This window comes from Maniola jurtina, chromosome 5 (genome assembly GCF_905333055.1).
Source record: "Maniola jurtina chromosome 5, ilManJurt1.1, whole genome shotgun sequence".
Lineage (NCBI taxonomy): Eukaryota > Metazoa > Arthropoda > Insecta > Lepidoptera > Nymphalidae > Maniola > Maniola jurtina.
Window position 1 is genome coordinate 3,382,329 of NC_060033.1, and position 26,122 is coordinate 3,408,450.

The 26,122-nt window shown below is 35.0% G+C and overlaps 1 protein-coding gene and 1 long non-coding RNA gene across 3 annotated transcripts in view; both read right to left on the reverse strand.

Moving 5' to 3' along the window:
* Positions 1-21,141, reverse strand: part of LOC123865711 (laccase-4-like) — an 88,582-nt gene extending 67,441 nt beyond the window's left edge. Inside the window, exon 1 of one of the 2 annotated variants that reach the window (XM_045906923.1) lies at positions 20,915-21,141. The gene's annotated coding sequence lies outside the window, so the exon portion shown is untranslated. Of the gene's footprint in view, positions 1-12,206; positions 12,660-20,914 lie in introns of those variants that run through there. The other variant, XM_045906922.1, reaches the window with a different exon arrangement.
* A 2,781-nt stretch (positions 21,142-23,922) lies between these two features.
* On the reverse strand, positions 23,923-24,684 carry LOC123865716. The gene is made up of 2 exons (XR_006796032.1): positions 24,426-24,684; positions 23,923-24,132 (listed from the first exon to the last, which is right to left on the reverse strand). It is a non-coding gene; the product is annotated as an uncharacterized LOC123865716 (long non-coding RNA).
* Positions 24,685-26,122: the final 1,438 nt, after the last annotated feature.

Sequence of the window (26,122 nt, forward strand, 5' to 3'; positions counted from 1 at the left end):
TTTTTTGCGATTACTAAATAATTGTCAAAAAACATTTTTTTTTTTGATTTGGTTACTATATTATTAAGCGTATGGTGTGTAGAGATTGGTTAAAAGGGCCAAATTCAGTGTGAACTTGGAAAAATTGTTTATCACTTAAAATGAATAGCTGGTAATGTATGCAAAACCCATAAAAACATGTAAGAAATAAAGCGATTAGCGTAATGAGCGTAAACGCGCACGTCTGTTAGTAAAACCAGCTCATTAGCAATGTCTTTATTGACATAACAAATCTAAATGCTTTTAGCTGTCACGTAGAATTACTTTAGAAACGACTGTTTTATTGAGCGACGAGCGCAATATTGGATTTACGAGTTTGTCAGTTTCGAAATAAGTGTAGATCCATCATTGCTATAGTCAAAACTCGTATCCAGTCAAAACTATTTTTAGGTGCGAAAAACAGTCAAAAGTGCTTTTATTTTAACTGAAAATATTTATTAAAAGTGCTTCTGATCGAAAATATTGGTTAGAATGGTTTTAAGTCCTATCCTTCGAGTGTTTTAAATGGGCTACGCCAAAAGACTAGCTTTATCTACTCGACCTTCATTTCGCTCCGGAGGTCAGGACCTAGCTTCGCTCACCATATTCTTCCCCGGAGTTCCCCGTCCACTCGGCCTCGTAAGCTCGCTTCTTTTTCTATTTAAGCAAAATCTCCTAAATCCAGCGATTTGAGCTGTTCTTCGATCTATCAGTCACTCCGTTTTTAACCCCCTACCGAAAAAGAAGGGTGTTATAAGTTTGACGTGTGTATTTGTGTATCTGTCTGTACTCTGTAGCATCGCAGCTCCTAAACTAATGAACCGATTTTAATTTGTTTTTTTTTTTGTTTGAAATGTGGCTTGATCGAGAGTGTTCTCAGCTATAATCCAAGAAAATCGGTTCAGCCGTTTGAAAGTTATCAGCTCTTTTCTAGTTACTGTAGCCTTCACTTTTCGGGGGTGTTATAAATTTTTAGGGTTCCGTACCTCAAAAGGAAAAACGGAATCCTTATAGGATCACTTTGTTGTCTGTCTGTCTGTCCGTCTGTCCGTCCGTCCGTCGTGTCTGTCAAGAAACCTACAGGGTACTACTTCCCGTTGACCTAGAATTATGAAATTTGGCAGGTAGGTAAGTCTTATAAGCACAAGTAAAGGAATAAATCTGAAAACCGTAAATTTGTGGTTACGTGACAGGAAAAAAAATAAAAACGAGTTTTAATTTTCAAAGTAAGATCACTATACCAAGTGGTGTATCATAATATGAAAGGGCTTTAGTTGTACATTCTAAAACAGATTTTTATTTATTTTTATGCATAAAAGTTTTTCATTTAACGAGCAAAATATCGGAAAAAATACCCGAGTACGGAACCCTCGCTGCGCGAATCTGACTCGCACTTGGCCGGTTTTTACTTTACACTTGTATAAGGGATTTTATAGATTAGTAGATATATTATTATACCTCGTAAGAATATCAATACATGACGTGTTGTAGATAACACTAGCTAGTTCCTAATGACTTCCAGTAAATCTCGTGTGTCTCGTTACCACCGGTAGGCTGTGTCAACTGAGCTACATAAGCAATTGTACAAATTGGCCAATCATACACACATTCTTCTTTATTCCCACGAACGTGATTTAGTGTGGGCGAACTCGTTCCTATGAACTGTTCTACTAGAAGTTAGAACCCTATTAGGGATCATAATATTATACCTAACTCCGTCGTTCGTCTACTGTCTATAACTATTTACCTCAATATAATTATTATATACCCAGTTAAATCACAAAATAACCCTAAAACAAGTGTAAATTAAAAAAAAAATTTGTAAACCCCCGACAAGTGAAGGTTAATAATAATAATAATAACCCCCCCTGACCCCCGGCCGTTTGGTCTCCCCTGCCGGGGCGTAATCCTCCGCCCGGTACAAATATGTATTTATGTAAATGTGTATGTAGGTTTATTTATTTTTATATATGTAAGTATATTATATTATCTTTGGCTTTTATATATATCTATTTTGTAACCGGGCGTGAGAGTAAGTTATATCTATAATAATAATAATAATATTATAATATAGCCTTTATTTACTGAAATTTCCATACAATTACTTAAACTTTACATCTTATATATTTAATATTATAATTAAACAGACTTATCCTATTAAATTATTACAATTCAATCCATTCAATTATTACAATTTAATACAATACAATTATTTACTTAACATTTTATATATTTAATATTATAATTAAACAGACTTATCCTATTAGAAATATTTATTCACATTTATATTTATTTATATATCAGACTTAATATTTTATATCACCACTAGTTTATAATTAATAATTTTCCTTATCTTGTATTTACATAGTATTATTTTTTAGATATAATGTACATGTTACTATCTCACATTACTACTAATTTTCTTATTTTAATAGGTAAGTATACATATACATTCTCCTTCTACATTTGTTTTCAGTACGCCCTTTGGACGAAGGCCTCCTCCAGTCTTTTCCACATTTCTCTGTCTTGGGTCAATCGTTGCCATGTTGCTCCCATAATTTTCACAAAATCATCACTCCATCTAATTCTTTGTCTCCCTCTTGCTCTTTTTCCATCTCTGGGATACCATTCCGTTACTCTTTTTGCCCACCTATCTTGATTTTGTCTGCAAACATGCCCAGCCCATTTCCATTTTAATTTTCTAATTTTTCCTAGTACATCTACTATGTTAGTTTCTTTCCTTAATGTTTTATTTGCTATTCTATCTTTTCTTCTTACATGTAACATACTACGTTCCATTGCACGTTGGCAGATTGCTAGTTTTTGCTCAAGTTTTTGTGTCAGGGCCCAGGTTTGGCTACCATAGGTTAATATAGGCAGTACGCAGCTATCAAATACTTTTTGTTTGCATTTCATCGGCATTTCTTTTGATTTCATTACTTCTTTTAACATCCAGTATCTGTTCCACGCATTTGATGTTCTTCGTTCTACTTTCTTTTTCATCGAATCTTTCGTTGAGACAATTTCTCCGAGATAAATGTATTCATCGACATATTCTATTTCTATATTGTTTGCTTTAATGCATTTCTTGGTTCCGTTTGTCATTGCTTTTGTCTTTTGTATATTCATGTCAAGGCCAACCTTATTGCTTTCAGTTAACAATTCATTTAGCATTTTCTCTAATGCGACAGGGTTCTCGGCGAATAATACTAGATCATCTGCGAATCTCAAATTATTCAGATACATGCCATCTATTTTTATTCCTTGTTCGTTCCAGTTTAATTTTCGAAACACATTTTCTAGTACTGCATTAAATATTTTTGGTGACAATGGATCTCCCTGCTTTACTCCTTTCGATAGTTTAAACCACTTCCCTTCCCTTTCTAGTTTTATTTTTGCTGTGCTATTTACATAAATATTTTTTATAATATTAATATATTTCGTATGTATTCCTTGCTCAAATAGTGCCTTCCATATTTCATTGTGTTCTAAACTGTCAAAAGCTTTTGAGTAGTCGATAAATATTATGTAAATAGTTTTATTATATTCATTATATTTCTCAATTATTTGGTTTAGGGTATGTATGTGATCAATAGTTGAAAAGCCACTTCGAAAGCCTGCTTGCTCTAAAGGCTGATTTTCATCTAAGGTGCTTTCAATTCTTTTAAGAATTATTTTAGAAAATATTTTATATATATTTGAAGTTAAGCTAATTGGACGATAGTTGTTAATGTCACTAGGGTCACCTTTTTTATGTAATAGTTTTATTATTGATCGAGTCCATTGTGTTGGTATATTTTCGCTATGTAATATTGCGTTGAAAATTGTACACATGATATCATTAATTGCAGGTTCAGCTGCTTTAAGAAGCTCATTTGTGATGTTATCTTCGCCTGGAGATTTATTATTCTTCTGTGTAGACAGAGCCTTAGACACTTCTTCTGGCAAGATCCATGGTATCGGTTCTTCTATTCTATTCAGGTTTATGTCTTCGGCAGAGTTTTGGTCAGATTTATATAAATTTTCGTAAAATTTAGTCGCTACTGTTATAATCTCCTCTCTGTTACCAACTTGCTTCTTTTCTTTATTTTGAATTTTGGGTATCCATTGTACTTTTTTATCTAATTCTCTATATGCTTTTTTAATAGCGCCGGTTGATTCTATATATTTTTGTATAAGTTTTGATCTCTTTTCTCGTTTCTTTTGTCTGAGGAGTCTATTAATTCTTTTACTTATTTCATTAATCTCTTTCCTGTTATTCTTTCTATTTTTTATCAAATTTTTCCGCTGTCTCATCAAGTCTATAATATTTTCTGGTATTTCTTTGCTATTGGTTGATGTCTGAGCTGTTATCGATTTTTGTATTGATCTAAGTTTTTCTTCGAAATCATCATAGATTTCTTTTACCTCTATAATACTGTCTATAGTTTGAGGCAGGTCAATTTCCTTTTTCCATTGTTGTAATTCTGTATTTATTAGTAAACCTTCATCTTTTCCATATATTGCATTGGTGTTGGCAAAATTTCGTCTAGTTTTCCTTTGATGTTTTAAACTTAATTGAGCCCGAATTAATCTGTGGTCAGAGTAAAAGTTAAAGTTATTGAGTACCTTAAAATTTTTTACTATTTTTTTATTATTGCTCAAGAAAAAGTCTATTTCGTTTGTTGTTTTGCCATCCGGCGAAATCCAAGTCCATTTCTTGTGCAATTTTTTATTATAAAATGTATTTATTATAGCCAAATTATTACTTCTTGCAAACTGAATAAGTTTTTCTCCATTATCATTACACACTCCATAGCTATATGGACCCATTATCTTATCATCTTTCTTTATAGCTTCTCCAATTTGTGCATTAAAATCGCCCATTACAAAAATATTTTTCTCTGTGTTATTGTCTATCGTCTCTTGTAGCTTTGTATAAAAATCTTCCTTCTTCTGTTTGTCTGTATCTTCAGTTGGTGCATGTATTTGGATTATTGTTGATGCTCCCAATGTTGGAAGATCTATATTTATTACAGCGATTCGCTCTGATATACCTTTAAATTCTTTGATATTCTTCTTAAGGTATTTTTTAACCAAGAAGCCAATGCCATAGTGGCCTTTTGTTTCACCGATATGGAAAAATATGTACTCATCCCTATCTTCTATCATTTCCCCCATTCTGCGTACTTCACTTAATCCGAAGATATCCCATTTTACTTTTTGCAGTGCTTGTTCCAATTCTAATAATCGTTCATCGCTTCCTAGTGTTCTTACGTTCATACTCAATATATGGAGCTCTCTATCGTTATTTGTATTTCCATTGTTATTATTTTTAACTGAGTTTTTATTCCTTATTGTGTTCGTTTTGATGATAAAGTTATTTTTTTTGTCATGTATTCTAATATTATTCGTACTTATACTTATACTATCCAATCTGACTGCAGGGTACTGGTCTAGCTCTCCCACGGTGACCAACCGGCTTGGGAGACTGTTTTTGTAAAAGTGTTTCTTCTTATTAATTATTATGTTATTTTGTGTTGAGTTGGCGGCAGAGTTATTTTTATCTTGGAGGGGCCGTGGTAGTTGCTATTCATCGCATTCCTCATTTTGTGTAGCTGGAATAAATATTTTTGGTACTAGGTCTTCGCTTCGTTTTTGTAAAAAACTATTCATCGAGCTTTGTCCATTATTCTGGGCATTCATCTTATGTTTATTTTTCTTTGCCATGTGATAGTTCGATGACGGTTCATTTCGTTGTACATAAGGATTGCTCATTTTACTAGGAGGGGTAGACTGTAATTCTCTTTTCCGAGGATTCTGACTATTTGTACTTTCCACAATTTTTCGAGTTTTATTTGGTTCGTGTATTATTAGCCTATCCTGGCGTAGGTATGCGATCTTTCCTTCATTTCGTGCTTGTTGTAATTGGTCTTGAAGCTGTTTCCTTTTTTCCAATGTCTGTTGTGGGTAGTCTTCCTTCAAATAAATCGTTTTGTTTTTAAGTTGCTGTTTATTTTTGAGAATAGAAATCTTTTTGCCATAAGTTGTAAAAGTGGCTACTATCGGTCTTATTTTATTTTCTGCTTTTTTCCCCATCCTTCTTGTTCTTTCAATTTCGTTACTGTTGCAATCCACCTTTATTTCTGTTTTTACTATATTTATTATTTTATTTTCTAATTCTTTATAAGTTTTTTCCCCTTCTTCAACTCCAAAAAATATTATATTCCTGCATTTCATCTGTTTTTCTATTGCTAGAATCCTCTCATTTTGCTCGTTACTGTTCTTCTTTATTATTTCAATCTGCGCTTGAATGTCTTCGAATTTTGTATCTATATTTTCGTTAATACTTTTTGTGATTCGCTCTTCCACTATTCTGAGTGACTCCTCCGAATCTTTTCTGATGTCGCATCTAAGCTCGCGTAACAGTTGCTCGAAGTTCGACATGTTGAACTTGCCACACACTAATGAGAGCGATAAACTAAGGGAGTAATTATTTCTAGTAAGTACTTTCCTATAAGTAAAGGTAAAGTATTATAGTTTTTCTATTAATTAATTCCTGTCAATTAGTAGTAATGGCAATAGCAACATGTAACACTGTGACTTTCTATATTCAATAATAGTAATATTATTTAATCTACCAATTAAAACTTACATTTAATTGATAGATCCAAAAGTGCTTAAGTAAAAATTATTACTATTAATTTTTATTTTATTTTATAAATTCATTGATAGGTAATGTTATATTTCATAGTATACTATCTGAAATTGATCTACTCTAACTTTGGCTAAGTCTATACAAACCAAACAATAATCATATGAAATAATTTCCTATAGTCCTGAATAATAATATTATGTAATCTAATCATTAAACCTTGCATCTAATTGAGATCTATATTTAAAGTCAAAATTTAATATTCATAAATAGTTAATTAGTTAATAAATGGTTGTTCTTTGTATTTTGTATTCTCTAAATCTATTCCGCTTTAATGCTAGGTAGGTGCCTAATTATAACAAATATTTCATACAATTGGGATGTCAATAGGTTCCTGCCTACACATTAATTATTTTAAGTAACTTTTAATTCCTAGTTATATTTTATTACAAACAATAAAGCCTATAATATATTTTATCTATTTATAAGTAATTCATGTCAGTTAGTAGTAATGGCAATAGTAATATGAAACACTGTGACTTTCTATATTCAATTAATAGTAATATTATTTAATCTACCAATTAAACCTCACATTTAATTGATAGATCCAAAGGTACTTAACTAAAAATTATTATTATTAATTTATATTATTTTATAAATTCATCAATAGGTAATGTTATATTTCATAGTATTCTATCTGCAATCTATCTACTCTAATGTTAGATATGTCTATATTGATAGATCCATATTTAAAGTCAAAATTTAATATTCATAAATAGTTTGTAAGTGTTATAATATGTATTTTGTACGCTTTGAACCTATTCCACTTTAATGCTAGGTAGGTGCCTAATCATAACAAATATTTCATACAATTTGGATGTCAATAGGTTCCTGCCTACACATTAATTATTATTTATGTAACTTTTAATTCCTAGTTAAACAATAAAGCAATAATATAATTAGCTAAACCTTACATGTCATTGATATGTAAATCCATTTAGGTCAAAATTTAATATTCAGAAATTCATAAATACCTATTTAGTTAATGTCACATATATTTAGTATTATTCTATTAATCTAAAGGTTTTTCCACTTTGATGCTAAACAAGTCTATTTGAACAAACAATAATCACAAAATATATTTTCTTAATTTGGGTGTTAAGTACACACAAACATTAGTAGTAACACATTATTTTAGTAAGCTGTTAATTTCTAGTCACTGACTGTCAAAAACACCTAGGTATCCACTAGTGTTCACCGCAACAATCAAATTACAAGTTGTGGTACAAATAGTATGAAGTATCTCGCATCACATTAGGCTTATTATGTCCTGTTAGTTAGTTCATAGGTACACAAAGATTTGATATGGAACTATATTGCTCGCACACTCCCTTATCTTATGTACAGCCTATTATGACTTCATAAAACAAAATTCGGTTGTTGGTCCAGATTAATGTCACTTCCAATGAATCGGTACTCGCATTTATGAAGTCCAGTAGGCAGAGTTTAATAATAATTCATCATCTCCTTTCTATGCAGTAGAATTAAGTAAGTTTCTTAGTGTATTTTTTATTGTCGTACTGACCTTCTCAGTGTGAGTTCCAACATCCATCAGTATTCAGTACCTACATCACAACGAAATGGTATGTTTACCTCCATGAATTTGATTCGCAATCGCACTTTTCGGGCCGGTTTTTTATGACGTAGGTACCTAATTATCCAATTTGGCTCTAAACTTTCCTTTATTTTATCAGTTTATAATCCGTGAAGGCCACTAATCGAGTATTGTATTTCGCTTTGTGATCACTTCCACAGTCTTTCTTGTGTAGGTAGGTATATTGAAGTCCGGACGGGTGGCACTAAAAACACGGAAACTTTCACACTTCCTGGAAATATTTATTTTTGCAAACGTTTCTACTCATGAGTTGCACATAGATTTACATATTTAACACACCAAGAACAACTAAATTGCATTAATTGTCTATTTAAAATACTTTTTACGCGGAGCTAATGTTTCACTGTTCGCTGCAGCGCCCTCAGTTCTTCTTCAAGTGAAGGTTACAGTAACTAAAAAAGAGCTGATAACTTTTAAACGGCTGAACCGATTTTCTTGGATTATAGCTAAGAACACTCTCGATTAAGCCACCTTTCAAAAAAAACCAAATTACAATTGGTCCATTAGTTTAGGAGTTGCCACAGACAGATTGTGTATCTGTCTGTACATACACACGTCAAACTTAATATAACACCCCTCTTTTTGGGTCGGGGGTTAATAAGGCTACAAGCTCGTTTGGTTGCAAGTCAGACTAAAACAAAAGTTAGTGTGTTTTTCGGTAAAAGAAAGTCTCAGTAGCTACCCTGAATTAGGAAGAAACCGTTGGTCCGACGCTGAACCAGCGCCTGTTCTCTCTCCTGTCGTGTTAGATGGCCCTCCCATTGAGTGATCGAATAGATCGACTGTGTTTGTACACAAAATCTTTGCACTATAATGTATACTATGTTAGTACTAAGAGTTAGTTGTAATTGTAAAGGTACCCAACTATGAAGGAACTCTTAGATATCGAACTTCGGATACTATTAAAGACTATAACTAGGGATATACCTAGTTGTCGCATAAATTGTAATAGCAGAATTCTTTTCTTTTTTAACCCCCGACCCAAAAAGAGGGGTGTTATAAGTTTGACGTGTGTACCTATCTGTGTGTCTGTGTATTTGTGTATCTGTCTGTGGCATCGTAGCTCCTAAACTAATTTAGGTTTTTTTGTTTGAAAGGTGGCTTGATCGAGAGTGTTCTTAGCTATCATCCATGAAAATCGGTTCAGCCGTTTGAAAGTTATCAGCTCTTTTCTAGTTACTGTCCTTCACTTGTCGGGGGTGTTAGGTATATTAATTTACACTTGTTAAATAATTAACTATTTGGTATTTTGTTATTACGTAGGTTGGTAGGTACCTACCTACTGCATGACTGAGGAGCACTTAAATCTTAAAAGCTTAATTCCCTATGCGTTAACACATAAGGACCTGGCATTGTATATCAATCTATACCAATTGTCCCATTGTATAGGCTACCTTGAAACGTATGTCAAAGGTTACAATTATTTTCAAATAGAAGCAAAATAGATCTTATTGTAGGACCTGCTGCAGAAAGGCTGCAGGCAATACTACTGATTTCTAAGTAAGTTATTTACTTGTGCTATAAGAGTTACCTGCCCATGATTCTAGGTCAACGGGAAGTAGGTACCCTATAGGTTTTCTCGACAGACACGACAGACAGACAGACAGACATAAAACAAAGTCATCCTATATGGGGCCCGTTTTTCCTTTTGAATTAAAAATTACCGTATTTATGTGTGAGAATGACTTTGTTTAATTAATTTGAATATAAGTTCGATATGCGGGATTTGCCCGCACCCCCATGGACATAGTTGGTCCGATCGTATCGGTAGGAACTAAACTGGCTCGTCTGTTAGTACAATATACCTTACACGTGTTGACCGTTATAAAAAGCGTCGGTGTAATCCATAACAACTTTATTATTTCAAAGTATTTCCTATATTTACTGATGCCCGCGACTTCGTTCGCGTGGATGTAGGTTTTTAAAAATCCCGTGGGTACTCTTTAATTTTCCGGGATAAAAAGTAGCCTATGTGCTAATCCAGGGTATAATCTATCTCTATTCTACAGCCCAATCCGTTCAGTAGTTTTTGCGTGAAGGAGTAACAAACCACAGAAATCCAAATAATACATATCTATGTAACAAACATACACACATTCACACAAACTTTCCCCTTTATAATATTAATGTGATGTATGCGCTAGGCCGGTCGTCAAAGCAGTAGGCAAGTAAGTAGGATATAGTTTTTTGAAGCGGAGGAAACCGCGCTTAGCAACATGAAAGTATAATAGTTAGATATAGTACATACAACCTATCTTAATGCTATCTTATAAACAAAATATGATCATATGCAATAAGATATTATTTACTGTAGGTTTTAGAGATAAGAACATCTCGCTACTTGAAGATAACGGTGTATTGGGATTTTTTGTAAATTGCTGCATGCAACATCTACTGAAGTAAGAAGAACCAGTGAAGTGCAAGTCAAACAGACAGACGAACGGACAGACCTACGGATATCGGAGGCTTATTAAAATAGGGCCCAATGGCACTCTCCGGGTACGGAACCCTAAAAAACATAATATGTTAGGTATAATCACCTATATACCTAGTTGTCGACTTTCTTTGAAAAGTAATTGTTAAACCCGTCAAAATTTTTCATGGCTGGCGGTAAAAGATTAATAGGTAAGCAAATACCTTTTAATTAAGTAAATATGCGAAAGAGTCATCGGCGTCATTTATTTGGTACAGAGATAGCTTACATCCCGGATATAAGCTACTTTTTATCCCGGAAAATTTCCACGAGATTGTTAAAACCCCAAAACTCGCGCGGACGAAGTCAAAAACTGAAAATTCCATACATCATCAATCGAATTGCCATGCAGAATTAAAACTTTAATTTGACTTTTCACTTTTCCCAGAATAATTACTATTCAGCTGATTACGTTTGTTATTTGAGATCTATAAGAGTATATGACGTCATTAGGTATAGTGTGAGTATATTTATCTCTGTTTTATCATTTATCTTAGAGGTACCGTAAGATTCTTTCTGAGAAGATACCTTTACCTACATTATAATATTATGATTTCAGTTTAGATTTGTATGCTTACCTATAATTGTTGTTAAGTTAACTAAGTATCTTATATATTTAAGGGGAATGTGCAACATCCACATTCAAGAGAGTTTCAGGATGTCTAGTGGAATTACGACGTACACCTGTTACTTATTTGGTCGAATAATTAATTTTTAAAAAGTCAGTAGGAACATTTTAATGTAGGTAAGTATTTACTTTTGAGAAAATTAAATACCTACTAAAATAGTCGGTACTCTCAACCCATCGCCAGCTGACTACTGACCATGCGTCTCCACTCAGAATGGGAAGGACTTAAGTCCACCATGCTGGCCAAGTGCTGGACAAGCAAGATTGGCAGACTTCACACTTCTTTGAGAACATAATGGAAACTCTCAGGCATGCAGGTTCGCTCACGTACACTTAGGAGACCTACCTTGTATCTAATTGAAAACCGGCGGCTTTTGTGCAACAATGTAAAGTCGGTTGCTTTAGTATGTCGTCTCTTTTAGAGTCATTGACTACAAACAGACTAGATGATTCAAAAGGGACACAATTATTAGGTAGCTGTATGTAAAGTCCTACCTACCTACCTAAAGGAAATAAATCTAAGTAATTATTACAAATAATCATGTTTTTAATTCTAATAAAGCATGGATTGCCACATAGCTAGGTGCTTTTTACTAAAAAAAAACTTTAAAAAGTCTAACTCTACAGGCTACTTTCGCTCTAATAGTCTGTAGCGACCTAATTGCAAGTTAACTGCAGGAACGATGAACATACTTATACTTAGTATACTATTAATATTTTGTTTTTGTTATTAAACTATGACAAAGAAATTAAAATCATGTTATGAATATGAACTTACCTTTTGTGAAAAATCGGGAAAGTCGCTATTGATATGTGTACTTCCACCAATTTCCTAAAATCTTATAGGTAACTGCAAAAGTCTAGATATAGCTTGAAGCTATCGAGAAACGGAGCTTCTTCTTGAAAATTTTCATCTTCCTCTTTACAAAGGGATCCACTGTGAAACTTGTCGAGCAACAAAAAGTTTTAATAGCTAAACTATGAACTCTTTTCTCGAGCATGCAAAGTTCGCGCTGGCCACTAAAAAAGCCATTTGCTTACTGGCTGGTTAGACGCGGGCAAAATTTGAAAATGGAACGACCAAACTCGATAATGGTTCGCGTAGCAGTTAAAGGAAACACTGCTATTTCACTGCGCCGTATTATTTAATTCTATTGGATGATTAGGGCTTTATTGCCGGAATGGTGCGTAAGTCTAGCCCACGCGTTCTCGGCCCGAGTCGAGACTGAATGCGATCCTTTTCGTCGTCAAATATTCTCCTTAATAATTTAAGACCGGTGTATGTACAATATAAGGTTTCATATACGGCAGATCTCCGTGTCACTTAATGTAAACGCGACGGGAACTTTACAAAGTTGATGCTACGTTGGTTTAGGTTTTCGCAATTTTGGTTCGCAGGAGAACGCAACTTGGTCACTGACGAACATCCGCAAGCTGAAGTGGCAGTAACCATGCTTATCGTAGGGGTGATGGCAGTTGGAACAGTTCCGAAAAGTTCTAGAGTAGAGACCGCGTAGTTCCTAAGTAATCGGATAGAACGCTAATTAATAGTAAGCATATCGTGAGAAACGTTCGGCGCGATGGACTAGAGACTGGTTGTTCGATTTTAGACTAGCTAAACTATGAAAAATGAACAATCGATATTAATATTATTAATATGAAACTGTGTGTCTGTTTGCTAGCTTTTCACTTTCCATTTGTTTAACCGATTTTGATTTTTAGTACAGACTCACAGTGGCAATAATATATCCCTTATATCCCGAGGAAAAACATAGGCTGTTTTTTATCCCGCAAAATCAAAGAGTTCCCACGGGATTCATAAAAGGCGCATCCGTTTAACCGATGTTTATCTTTGGTTCAGACTACAGAAATAGCTTGCATCCCTAAGACTGGCAAAGGTTACTTTTATCCCAGAAAAATCAGTGTTTCCACGGGATTTTTAAAAAACCTTAGTCCACGAGGTCAACGTCGCTAGTATTATCGAGTTCTTCGTGATGGATACAATTATTTATCAAGATATTCTAGAATTATTGCGGTGGTAATACCAGCTCCACTAAATATCCCTATATAGATCATCTTATAGATGCGTTTCTCAATAATTTTATTGTGCACTTTAGTACGCCCACATCTTAGTCTTTGTTCTGTACCCATTATAGTAGAGATTCGTTTGGTCAGATCACTCCCGATCCTTAGGTATCTACCTAGGTACCACTTACAAGAACCTACAGGGGAATCTGTGTTTTATTGCGAGGGGATTAAATGTTATTATCGTATTAATATTTATTATCGTTAGCAATTATGATTGGTATGAATCGATAGTCTCGACGAAACTCTTAGGTGCCTACCTACATTCCTTATTTGAGCTAGCCTTTATTGATAGGGTTCATTAGAATCCCATGTCTGGTCACGTGCTGATTGTAGGTATATTGGCTATTGCAACATGATTCATGAGATATCTCATACTTGAACATCTTAAGAGCATAATCAAACCATCAAACCATGATAAAACCCTTTTAATTAACCCCCGACCCAAAAAGAGGGGTGTTATAAGTTTGACGTGTGTATCTGTCTGTGGCATCGTAGCTCTTAAACTAATGAACCGATTTTAATTTAGTATTTTTTGTTTGAAAGGTGGCTTGATCGAAAGTGTTCTGCGCTATAATCCAAGAAAATCAGTTTAGCCGTTTGAAAGTTATCAGCTCTTTTCTAGTTACTGTAACCTCCACTTGTCGGGGGTGTTATAAATTTTTAATTTATACTTGTATTACTTATATCATAAGAAATACCTAAGTACATCATAGATCTGTCAGTCAGTCAGTCACTTTTTCCTTTAATAAGTATATAGATTAAGATTAGGTAAGCTCAGTGTATTGATCTGCTCTGCTTTCTGAAAATTATTTTCTTAGACACTTGTCAAACTGCCGACAATTAGCGAGAAACGAATAATAATTGAGCTATAAACTAGAAACGAGTTGGCGAGCAACGAGAAGTGAATGTGTAGTTGGGATAGTACCAGTGACGGATTAAGACTACTTGGTGCCCTAAGCAATCCATGCCTGTGGGCCCCCCTATCCACATGTCAACTAGAATCGGTCTTTAAACCTTTACCGCCTAAAAACATTAGTTTTTTGTAAAATAAGATGATGAGATATAACGTACTTTAGAAGTGGAGTAGTTAGGTGCGACAACAATAAAAAACCGGCCAAGTGCGAGTCGGACTCGCGCACCGAAGGTTCCGTACTCTGGTATTTTTTTGACATTTTGCTCGATAAATCAAAAACTATTATGCATAAAAATAAATAAAAATCTGTTTTAGAATATACAAGTAAAGCTCTTACATATGATACCCCGCTTGGTATAGTTATATTACTTTGAAAATTTAAACATATTTTTAGTTTTTATGACGTATTAAAAAAAACTACTGACTAGATCTCGTTCAAACCAATTTTCGGTGGAAGTTTGCATGGTAATGTACATCATACATTTTTTTTAGTTTTATCATTCTCTTATTTTAGAAATTAAAGGGGGGGGGACACACATTTTACCACTTTGGAAGAGTCTCTCGCGCAAACTATTCAGTTTAGAAAAAAGTGATGTTAGAAACCTTAATATCATTTTTGAAGACCTATTCATAGATACCACACACGTATGGGTTTGATGAAAAAAAAATATTTTGAGTTTCAGTTCTAAGTATGGGAATTGGGGACCCCAAAATTTATTGTTTTATTTCTAATTTTGTGTAAAAGTCTTAATGCGGTTCACAGAATACATCTACTTACTAAGTTTCAACAGTATAGGTCTTATAATTTCGGAAAAAAGTGGCTGTGACATACGGACGGGCAGACAGACAGACAGACATGACGAATCTATAAGGGTTCCGTTTTTTGCCATTTGGCTACGGAACCCTAAAAAGCATAATTTATTGAAATGCACCTTGCGGCTTTCGGGGGCATTCGAATCCGTAGGACGGATTTTTTTTGTGCTTCTTCTGGTGCCCCCTCAGACGTGATGCCCTAGGCAATTGCTTAATTTGATTAAGGGTTAATCCGTCACTGGATAGTACTCACGCCGGTAACCGAGGCTTGTACATTTAATTCCTGCTTAAATATACCTAGATATTATAGATTTCCTTCAAAAATGAAAATGAAAAATGAAAATGTTTTATTAACAAAATATAGTCTTATACAATAATTTCCCTGTGTCTGGTGGTACCCACACAAGTATAGTTAAGTCCTTAAAATTAAAATAAATTCTAAGTATCCATACAGGGGTCAATCGGTGGCAAAATAATAAAAACAGCACTAATTCAAAGTACAGTTATTAATAGTGCTTAACATCTGCTTAGAAGATCATATACTTAGGTATTTAGTTTCAAACAAAACGGATCAAGATGAAATAAAACCATCTCCTGCTTCCTTCGGTTTTTCTCTTTTTGCGTTTGTTACATTACGACTTGGGAGGTAATTTAATAAGTAAGCTTTTTAATGATTTGTTGAGATACAGCTGTTGACGTCTGGTAAAACGAACTCAGACATTGATTTTGCGATTCGAATTCATCGATATGCATAATATCGACACCTCCCACGTAAGTTGTTGTAAGCCACAAAATTGCCATTTTGCGTTTTTTACATAACAATGTCTATTTTTATGTATTTTATATGTTCAATTAAAAAAAATCCTAAAAATGTTGTTTTTTAAAGTACTTATGAGGCGTATAATGTTGTATGTTTCAAACGAGGACGACGTAAAATATCATATTGACCTTTACAACGTTTTATGTGGGGTGAAGTCGCACGTTTGCACCTCGTATGTAACAGATACAACAGATCACGCCGGACTTCAGATGAAATGTTTGTAACTCAAGACACTGATATGTCACGGTTGTGTTTACATTTTTTTATTTCATGATCGTATTTTAGTAATTTAATAGTGATGCCAAGCTAAACTATTGTATAGATTACATACAACAATTTACGTCGTTGAGGACACCCAAAAACAGTATTGTATGATGACATACAACCGTTTACGTTGCAGAATTATAATAAATTTTGTGTTAAGTGATACATACAACATTTTACTTCGGCATTTATTTCTCAAAATTTTGTTGTATTACATTACATGCTATATTTTACGTTGCTATGACATTGTTTTTTTTCTTACATACGACATTGTATAGAATAAAACTATGTTAAAATTTAGTTTGATGGCGACGTAAACTCATGATAGTCAATAAAATAACTAATCGGCTCATCATACCACTAGGTTACTATATAATTAACAAAAAAATCACTACTACAATATATAATTTCAGAGCCTACCTTTCCAATAAATAGGTTGGTAGAACCTGCCAGGTGGTGGAGTCCAATTTCTTTACGGCCTATCGTCCAAAAATAACAAATATTTTTTATGATTTTAAAGCTCATGGCTAGAAAAAGGCCAGAAATGATACTGTAGTCTTCAGCAGATGCACCTTCCTACTGGCAGATCTCTATTGTACAAACACGTGACTTATGGATCTTTAATTTCGTTTTAAAGATACCATAGAGCGGAAGAGGAACTCAAAAGTATTCACGAAAGATGTGTCTTTAGCAGACAGATCTTTCGTGGCAGGGCATGCTGATACGATAAAAAACTGACAACACCTCATTTCAGCTAAACTTGAGCTCTTGAAATAAGTGGAGAAGTTCTATGGACAGTTATACACAATACAACACAATACAATACAAAGACTTGTTGAAGATTTGGCTAAAGATCCCAGAGCTAAATTGACGGGACACTATACCCAAGATATCCTAGATGCCAGTTTATACGAGATAAGTATGGCTCTCAAACAACTCAAGGATAAAAATTCGCTCGGTGATGTCAGAATCACAGTAGAATTCCTGAAAGCGGGTGGCAAACCAGTACTTAAGGTCTTTCAGCGATTTTCCAATCTTTTTCCAAGGGATTTTCAATCCCGTCATGGCGATAATGCCGTAATAAATAATAAGTAATGGTTTATTTGTTGCAATGTGGGCACAAAAGGTTAGTGAATCTTATATTCAAATTAATCTAGTTCATTGCATAACGAAATTACAAAGTTACAAACATTAATCAAGAAGAGTCATAGACTCATTTCGCTGCTAAGCCATGTCTATAAGCTGTTGTTATCGTAAGTCATTATGAATCGTCACCATAATAAGTTCGATGACTTTCAGCATCCCTAACAAGCTTGATTCTGAAAAAGCTTAAGCACTATAGGTCACATTCATAAGCTGCGACATGTTATGCATAATATAACTGAAGGTTATTATAATAATCTGCCACTTTGCTAAGCGTTTGTAAACTATGAGAAAGTTTTTGATTTGGTGGAAACTGGGGCTGTATTAAGGTCGCTATTGAGATGCTGAAACAACTGCCTGTTCATACCCAGTTTCTACATTTACAGCTCAATGACAAAGTTTCACAACAGATAGGCCTGAAAATGAACATGAGTAAGACGAAAATCGTGTCTAATTCTTATGTCTCGGCCCACCCAGTAATCGTTGAGGGCTCTGCACTCGAAATTATAGAAAAGTGTGAGCCTGGAACAGGTACCTAGACGCTAGGTGATTCGCCAACTCAGTGTCTAACGCCTACGAATGATAGCCACCGAGGTTGGTTGATTCTACATTGCTGTTTGTTACACTGGGTGATATCAAAATATTGTTTCGTAGAAAACCTTCAATAGTTTATAAAAATAAGCTCGGTGGCTATCATTCACTGTTAGACACTGAGTGCTAATCACCCCGCTGCTCTATCCCGGCCCCCAAATTCGAGTGACCTCGCCTAATTCGCTATTATATAGACGAGCCAACCCTGCCCTTGGGGGCTACGTAAGTAGGTACCTGAACCTACTAGTTATCAATAATATTATCGATATCGCCATCTAGAAAACATTGATGGTATAGACAGTATCGCTTTTATCGCTCGTGTTCTTCACAATTGATAGGTAAGTACCCCCCTTTAAGGAAAATTACTATAACAAAATAACCATCAGCTAGTCAGCCAGGTGTAAATTAAAGCTGATGCGGTTCGCGGGGTTTTTAAAAATCCCGTGGGAACAGTGGCGTGCAGCTCATAGAGGTATAAAAGTACTGCCTACCCTAGTTGTAATAAATCAACACTTATTTTCCATTATGACCTGCCAGAAAATAAGTTCATATGTTAATGCTTACCCTGGCTTTAAATCCTGAGCACGCCACTGCGTAGGAAACTTTAATTTTGTGGCCTAAACGTAGCCTATGTCACTCTCCACGTTTTTAACTACATAATACATATATTAGGTATGTAAGCAAAAAATCACGTTGATCCGTTGCTCCGTTGCGGGCTACGGCGTAATTGAAGGACAAACCAACAAACAGACACACTTCCGCTTTTATAATATGCATAGTAATATGCATGTAATATTGGTAGTGACTAGTGATGCCAGTCGCCAGCTTGAAATAAAATCTATATAGTGCAGTGGAATGCAAGTCATAGAGGCATAAAAGCACTGCTTACCCTAGATAAAATGGCTCAATACTAATTTTTTATTACAACCTGTCTGTAAAGAGGAATTCAACTAAACATTTTTATGATAGTGTACCTGCTAGTTTACCTGCACCAATTCAAGGTAAATGATCCTACTCCACCCTGCCTACCCTGGCTTCAGACCATCAGACCCTGTGCATGCTACTGATATCTAGAGTAGATACAGGTACCGAAGTAATACTATTTCATCATAATATTTCATCATCATAATCATCATGATCAACCCATCGCCGGATCAACTCATCGACGGGTCTGCTCTCAGAGTGAGAAGGGTTTTGGCCATTCTACCACGGATTTGCAGACTTCACACTCCTTTGAGAGCATTATATTTAATTACTTAAAACGCACATAACTCCGAAAAGTTAGAGATGCGTTCCCGGGATCGAACCCCCGTCTTCCGATTAGGAGGCGGAAGGCTATCACACAATATTTCCACTACCTATAAACTCTGACGTATCTACTAATGGCCATATTGCAGTTTATGGGCCATTTCCTTTCAGCGAGAATAACAAATTCGGTAGTGAGTTAGTAAACTGCGATTTCACAGGTTACTAAAACACCATTAATGTGCCCAAATGTACGACAAACTAGATTTACTGGCCACGTGGAAATGGTGCATGGAAATAAGCCGGCTAAGTTGTTTATGAATATACCTACTCAAGCTATCTACCTATACCTACAACCATCCCATTGATCTGAGTACATTACCAAACTTGCGGGAAAAAATTGGAGAAGGCTCGCCCAACACCGGAAAGAAGGGCGTGCACGCGCCTATGTCCAACAATGGATAAATAAGGGCTAACAAAGAAGAACAAAAGAGGATACCTACTTAGGTAGGTAGGTACCTACTTACTTTACTTTAGACTTGCCTTTACACAAACTTAAAAAATCTATTGAAAGTCTTGAAAAAGCTTACAAAGTGTATTGCAAAACTTTTTTTCTAATCTCTTTCTGATCGAAAATAAATAATTGTCAAAAGATTAAAAAAATTGGTTGTCTGTAAAGTCGGTTTACTGACGATAGTTGAACGTGACAACAAAGGCCGATTGTGCTTCTTTGTCGCTCGTACCGCGCTCTCGCTTGCACTTCAAGCCTTACATGGAACGCCTCAGAGCGAGGTAACGCCGCATGAGTCATGTTTTTTCGTGCGTGCAGCCGGCTCTATCGAATTATAAGACGTTGTCACGTCAAAAAAGCTAAAACGTAGTGATCTTTGAAAAAAATGTGAATTTGACTCACATTTCGCTCCAGCATTGCGCGGGATTGCTATTATAAACTGCATGGCATAATATTGTAAACTGAATAAAAAAAAATCTATTTCTACGCCTATCTATTCACAAACAACTTAGCGGGTAGCTATGTAGGTACCTCTATCGTAACGTGCTAACGTAGCGCCACGTAGCGCCTACCTAACGTAACGTAAGATCAGTAGACCAATTACTGACTCTTTACCTCTTTTGGACCTATTTACCCAGATAGAAATAGGTCTAATTAGAAAACCGTTAAAACTTGAAATCAATTACTATATTTTAATCCCCCGACCCAAAAAGTCAAAGTGTTATAAGTTTGACGTATGTATCTGTGTGTCTGTCTGTGGCATCGTAGCTCCTAAACGTCCTTAACGAATGGACCGATTTTAATTTAGTTTTTTTTGTTTGAAAGGTGGCTTGATTGAGAGTGTTCTTAGCTATAATCGAAGAAAATCAGTTCAGCCGTTCAAAAGTTATCAGCTCTTTTCTAGTTTTCTTATAGAGGTTTTTGTGTCGGGGGTTTTTAAATTTTAAGTTATTATTTTTAGGGCTGCTTTACGCAAATATTTGCAAAGCAGAATCTTCTAAAGGCAATCAAACGGGCTAGAAATACGAGACACAGGCAGGAAACTTTATATGTTTAAATGTAGAAAGATAAATGAAAAACACTATAAAAAATACGTACATGGTTTTTGAAGCTCTGCAGACGGACACTTCAGAAATTATACACGTAACACTAGTAACTAAGCATTAATTGTATGTATATACAAAAATTACCTATTTCTATTCACAAAATAAACTTTTACAGCAGTTTAATTTAGAACGAAATATTTTTATTTATTTCACAACAATATCTAATAGTTTTGCATATTAAATGAACCAGATAAGTACTAAACTGAGATATATGGTTACTGTCGACTTGATGACTATGACACTATGATACAATCTTGATGAACCTAATCTTATCATATCATGTAATCGACATCTTAACACCACTTACAATGTATAATAATGTTGTCTTCCGGTTTTACTCGTATCACACTAATATTATAAAGGAGAAAGTTTGTATGTGTGTGTGTGTGTATGTTTGTTACTCCTTCACGCAAAAACTACTGGACGGATTGGCTGAAATTTAAAATGGAGCTATCTCCATTATACCCTGGATTAGCACATAGGCTACTTTTTATCCCGGAAAATCAAAGAGTTCCCACGGGAATTTTAAAAACCTACATCCACGCGAACGAAGTTGCGGGTATCAGCTAGTATCTACATAATTTTTAGAACAGAGTAGCATTAATAGATTTTTTTATTCAGATGTAAGTACTTTATACGAGGTGCTTTTGAATCGTCATTGAATAGAAATGCCCTACGTATCGAGTAGAGCTGGCAAGAAACTCGGCAGTTGCTCTTTTCAAAATTTTCAGTTTACAGACGGTGCGAGCTTACTTTTTTAGGATTCCGTACCTCAAAAGGAAAAAAGGAACCCTTATAGAATAGGGAAGGCGTCCCATATCCTAGCAGTTCGAATTAGAAAGGATGAGGCAAATCGCTTCGTATGTCGTGTCCGTCATTACTACGTACGGGTGCAGACCTTGACGATGCCTCTAGTTTTTTTTTTAAGAATATTAGCCATGCTAATCATGACTAATACTCCCCTTTCCCCTACAATTAAGCGTAAAGCTTGTGTCAGGAGCGGCGACGATAACAGTGCAACGGATGGGGTTTGAACCGCCGACCTTTCGAAATTCAGTCTGCTCCTCAACCGTTGAGCTATCGAGGCTAGCTATAGCTATTTATTCATAAGTCATAACTACATGAAACCGACAACTTCGTCTGCGCGGACTTAGGCTTTTTAAAAATCCTGTGGGAACTTTTGTTTTTCCGGGATAAAAAGTAGCTAGTTATCCGTCTCTATGATGTCCCAAATTCATACAAATTACATCATAAGTACATATCCTGTATGTATCTCTACTTTTAAAAACTAAATCACACTAATCACACTATCACACTTCACACTAATATTATAAAGGCGAAAGTTTGTGTGTATGTGTGTGTGTATGTTTGTTACTCCTTCACGCAAAATCTACTAAACGGATTTGGCTGAAATTTGGAATGAAGATAGATAATATCATGGATTAGCCTATAGGCTACTTTTTATCCCGGAAAATCAAAGAGTTCCCACGGGATTTTGAAAAACCTAAATCCACGCGGGTGAAGTCGCGGGCATCGGCTAGTAGTTTTCAAAAATCTGTAGAACGAGTGTAGACCTTGGCCTATTGTAATTTGTATTACACAACACACTGCAACGGCAGTGCGGTGGGTCTGCAACATGTTCAAACCAGCCGCTCCTAGAAATTGTAATCCAAGGAACTTGAAGACAGGCACAGTCACCCGTCACAACCAGAGACAGTGGGAGACATTGTATCTAACCACAACCAGTTCACTGTGTTACACTGTTCACACAAACTCACACATTAGTAAAAACTTCGTACTTATACACCTGGGTACTTCTCTGATTTGGCGCAAATCGGAGAAAATAAGAGAATTTTTTAAATTGTGAAAATTGCTGAACTAAACTAAAATATAGGTGAAATTAAAAAGAATGACCAAGTTATATCAAATTGCACCCATGAATTTCAGAGATATATGCATTTGAAATTTTCAGTTACTGAAGGTAATGATTTCTAGTGTGCTGGTAATGATTTTGGTGGAGAAGGCGTTGATGTTTATCTGAAGGTAATGAAGCAATATTTCATTTTCAAAAAATAACGTGTTTCTTCATCTTATTAATCAATTAAACAGAATTAATAACGGAAATATTGCAAACTTTAACAAAAATATTATTCCAGACATATCATCACCTATAAATTTTACTTGAAATGTATTAAATAATCATGCTGCGAGAGCATATTATCACGAAAACAAATGTTTGGTGATAGAACAGTATGAGCGAAAACATGATTATTTTAATTTGCATAGAAATGGTAGACCTGCGAAGGGTGTCTTATATAAACATTTTAGTTGATGATAAAGTTAAACCAATTTTGGACCCTGAAGTCAAAAAGAATTTGTAAAACGATTTATAGAAAATAATATGTTCGCAGACACATGTCAAGGAATCATTGCAACATCTTGGGAATGTTAAGACATGCAATGAATACCGCACTATCAGCCTCATGAGTCATGTTCCAAAGATGTTTCTACTTATCAGCTCTTAAGGGATTAGAAATAAATGTGACAACTACTTCAATGAGAGTCAGTTTTGATTTAGATTTGATGTTGGAACCTGAGAAGCATTATTTGCTATAAACGTACTAGTCCAAAAATATAGAGATATGCAAACTGATGTATGAATTTCCTTCATTGATTATGAGAAAGTCTTTGACCGTGTGCAACAAGTGGTACTTATTCGTCGTTTGCAGTATGTTGAACTCGTTGGCAAGGAAATAAAGATCATTAAGAACCCTTACTGGTGGCAGACTGGGACAGTAATAGTTGAAGTTGAGGAAACAGATGAAGTAGCGGTAGGCCATAGGGTATGACAAGGACACATCTTATCTCCGCTTCTGTTCAACTTATACTGAGACGCTATCATCTCAGAAGCATTGGAAAATAAGGAATGGGATGTCAAGGTAAACAAATAAATATAAATAATATTAGATACGCTGATGATACTGTTTTTTTGGCTTCTAGTTCCCAAGATCTTTAGAAAATAATAGATAGCGTTTATAAATGTAGCAGAAAGTCGGGTCTAAGCATGAATCTCTCAAAGACTAAGTTTATGTACAGTATCAAGAAAACCGCAACAAACCTCAATAAGAACTCTCACATGTACAACACTCGAAAGAGTTTCAATGCACAAATATCTTGGTACATGGGTTAATGAAGAATGGGATCCAGATTCTGAAATAAAGACCTGAATTGAAATTGCCCGTGAATTATTCATGAAAATGAAAAAAGTACTGCGCAATAAGCAACTGCTACTGAAAATTACTGCGAGTAAGTTGGATTAAAAAAATAAAAATGACAAAGATGCATCGGTAAAGATAGAGACCTAATTTTGGCGATCAAATGCAGAAAGGTCGGTTATCTGGGGCATGTTCTCAGACATGACCAGTATCAGTCGTACGCGTACTATCTTTAAGAGGTAATCTGCCATTAATAAAAAAAGGAGTATTAGTCCAATGGAAACGTACATCAGAAAGTATTTTTACTTTTGGTGAATTCCTGGCTTTCCTGGAAACTTCTTCCGTTTTATTTATTTCAACTGATAGAGTTTCTTGTAAAGGTTTTTTATATAATCCCATCCTCGTCGCCACTGAAATATACTACAAGAAGTTAATAACCATGGTCATTTCGATACGCCATTTTATTCGAAAACACGTCAAACCGTCGAAACAAAAGCCTAATAATTATTGACATACACCATCGACAATGTATATTACACAAAGCTAGCCCTTGACGTCAATTGTAGAGGTTTTGACGAATAAATAACATCTTTTATTACTATAGGAGTAGTATGTTCACAAGGAGCACATTATTTTTCTGTGGATGATTTTCTTCTAAATCCCTTGTTATCTTAAACAGTATTTTCTCAAACGGCTTACTTCTTTTTATTTTTTCTATATGTTTTTTTAATTTTCAAGTATTTTTTTTCTCTGTACGCTTTGTTGTCTTGGAGTCAACAAAGAGTTTTGATTTTCTATTCTTCTTTAGTCTCAAAATAATCCGTAGAGTTAAGTAAGGATGTCTTCCTCACCACTGTTATTTATCTTGCTTATCGACGAAGTTATGCGTCGTGTCACCAATAGTCCGAAAGGGATATCATGGAGCAGTAGGCAACTTGAAGACCTTGACTATGCGGATGACCTTGTTCTCATATCAGATTGACTCGAATACATTAAGTCCAAATCAAAATACCTACAAGACAAAGTTCCTTAAGTAGTCTGCCGATTACCACAAAGAAAACAGTGAAGATGAGGATAAGTTCTACTGCTTCAGAACCATTTATTTAGAAGACAAACCAATTAAACAGGTGGAGGAGTTCTATAACCTCGGTAGCATCATTTCTCCTAGCGACGGTGCCAAGGCTGATGTCAATAACTGGATTATAAAAGCTAAAGCTCTCTCTGTTTGAATTGCTTGTAAATTCAGTCTTCTTATACAGGTGTGAAACGTGGAAACAACTTTATCGCTAATCCACAGAATTCAGGTTTTCCACAATAAGAGTTTCAGTGTTATTCCCCGCATTTTCTGGTCTAACACGATCAGAAATGAGGACTTGTGGTACAAATGCCAGCAACTCCCAGTTAATAAGGAAATAGCTTTGAGGCGATTGTGATTGGTCGGGCATATTTTGCGAAGAGAGGAAGAAAACGTTGCTCAAGTGGCATTTATTGAAACCTGCCTACCTGGCAGCCTGGCGGTCAAATGAGACCTGGTCGAACAACAAACTCCTAGAGGAGGCCCATTGAAGCAGACCTTAAAAGAGTGGAATTCTCGTGGAACCATGTCAAAGCAGCAACCAAATGTAGGGAGACCTAAAATACAACTGCTGCAGCCCTAATATCCAAGAAGGAATGAAAGGACTCCATCATTCTTCTTTACGTTTCGCATATTTTTCTAGATCTTTCTTTAGTTCTTCGTTTTTGTTTGTTTTTTGTGTTTTTAGCCTGCGCTAATTTTTTTTCGCGCGTTTTTTGACTATTTCTTTTCACTATGGTAGTTTCTAAAATCAATATATGATGGTTATTTTTAATATTGAAATACCTCGAGTTGCAAGGATTTTGAATAGTTATTTCTAAATTGCTTGTAACAATATGGGCTACTAATTCAACTGATTAGTTAAAGAATTACTGAAGATTAATATTTTGTCACGTGATTTAATGTCAAA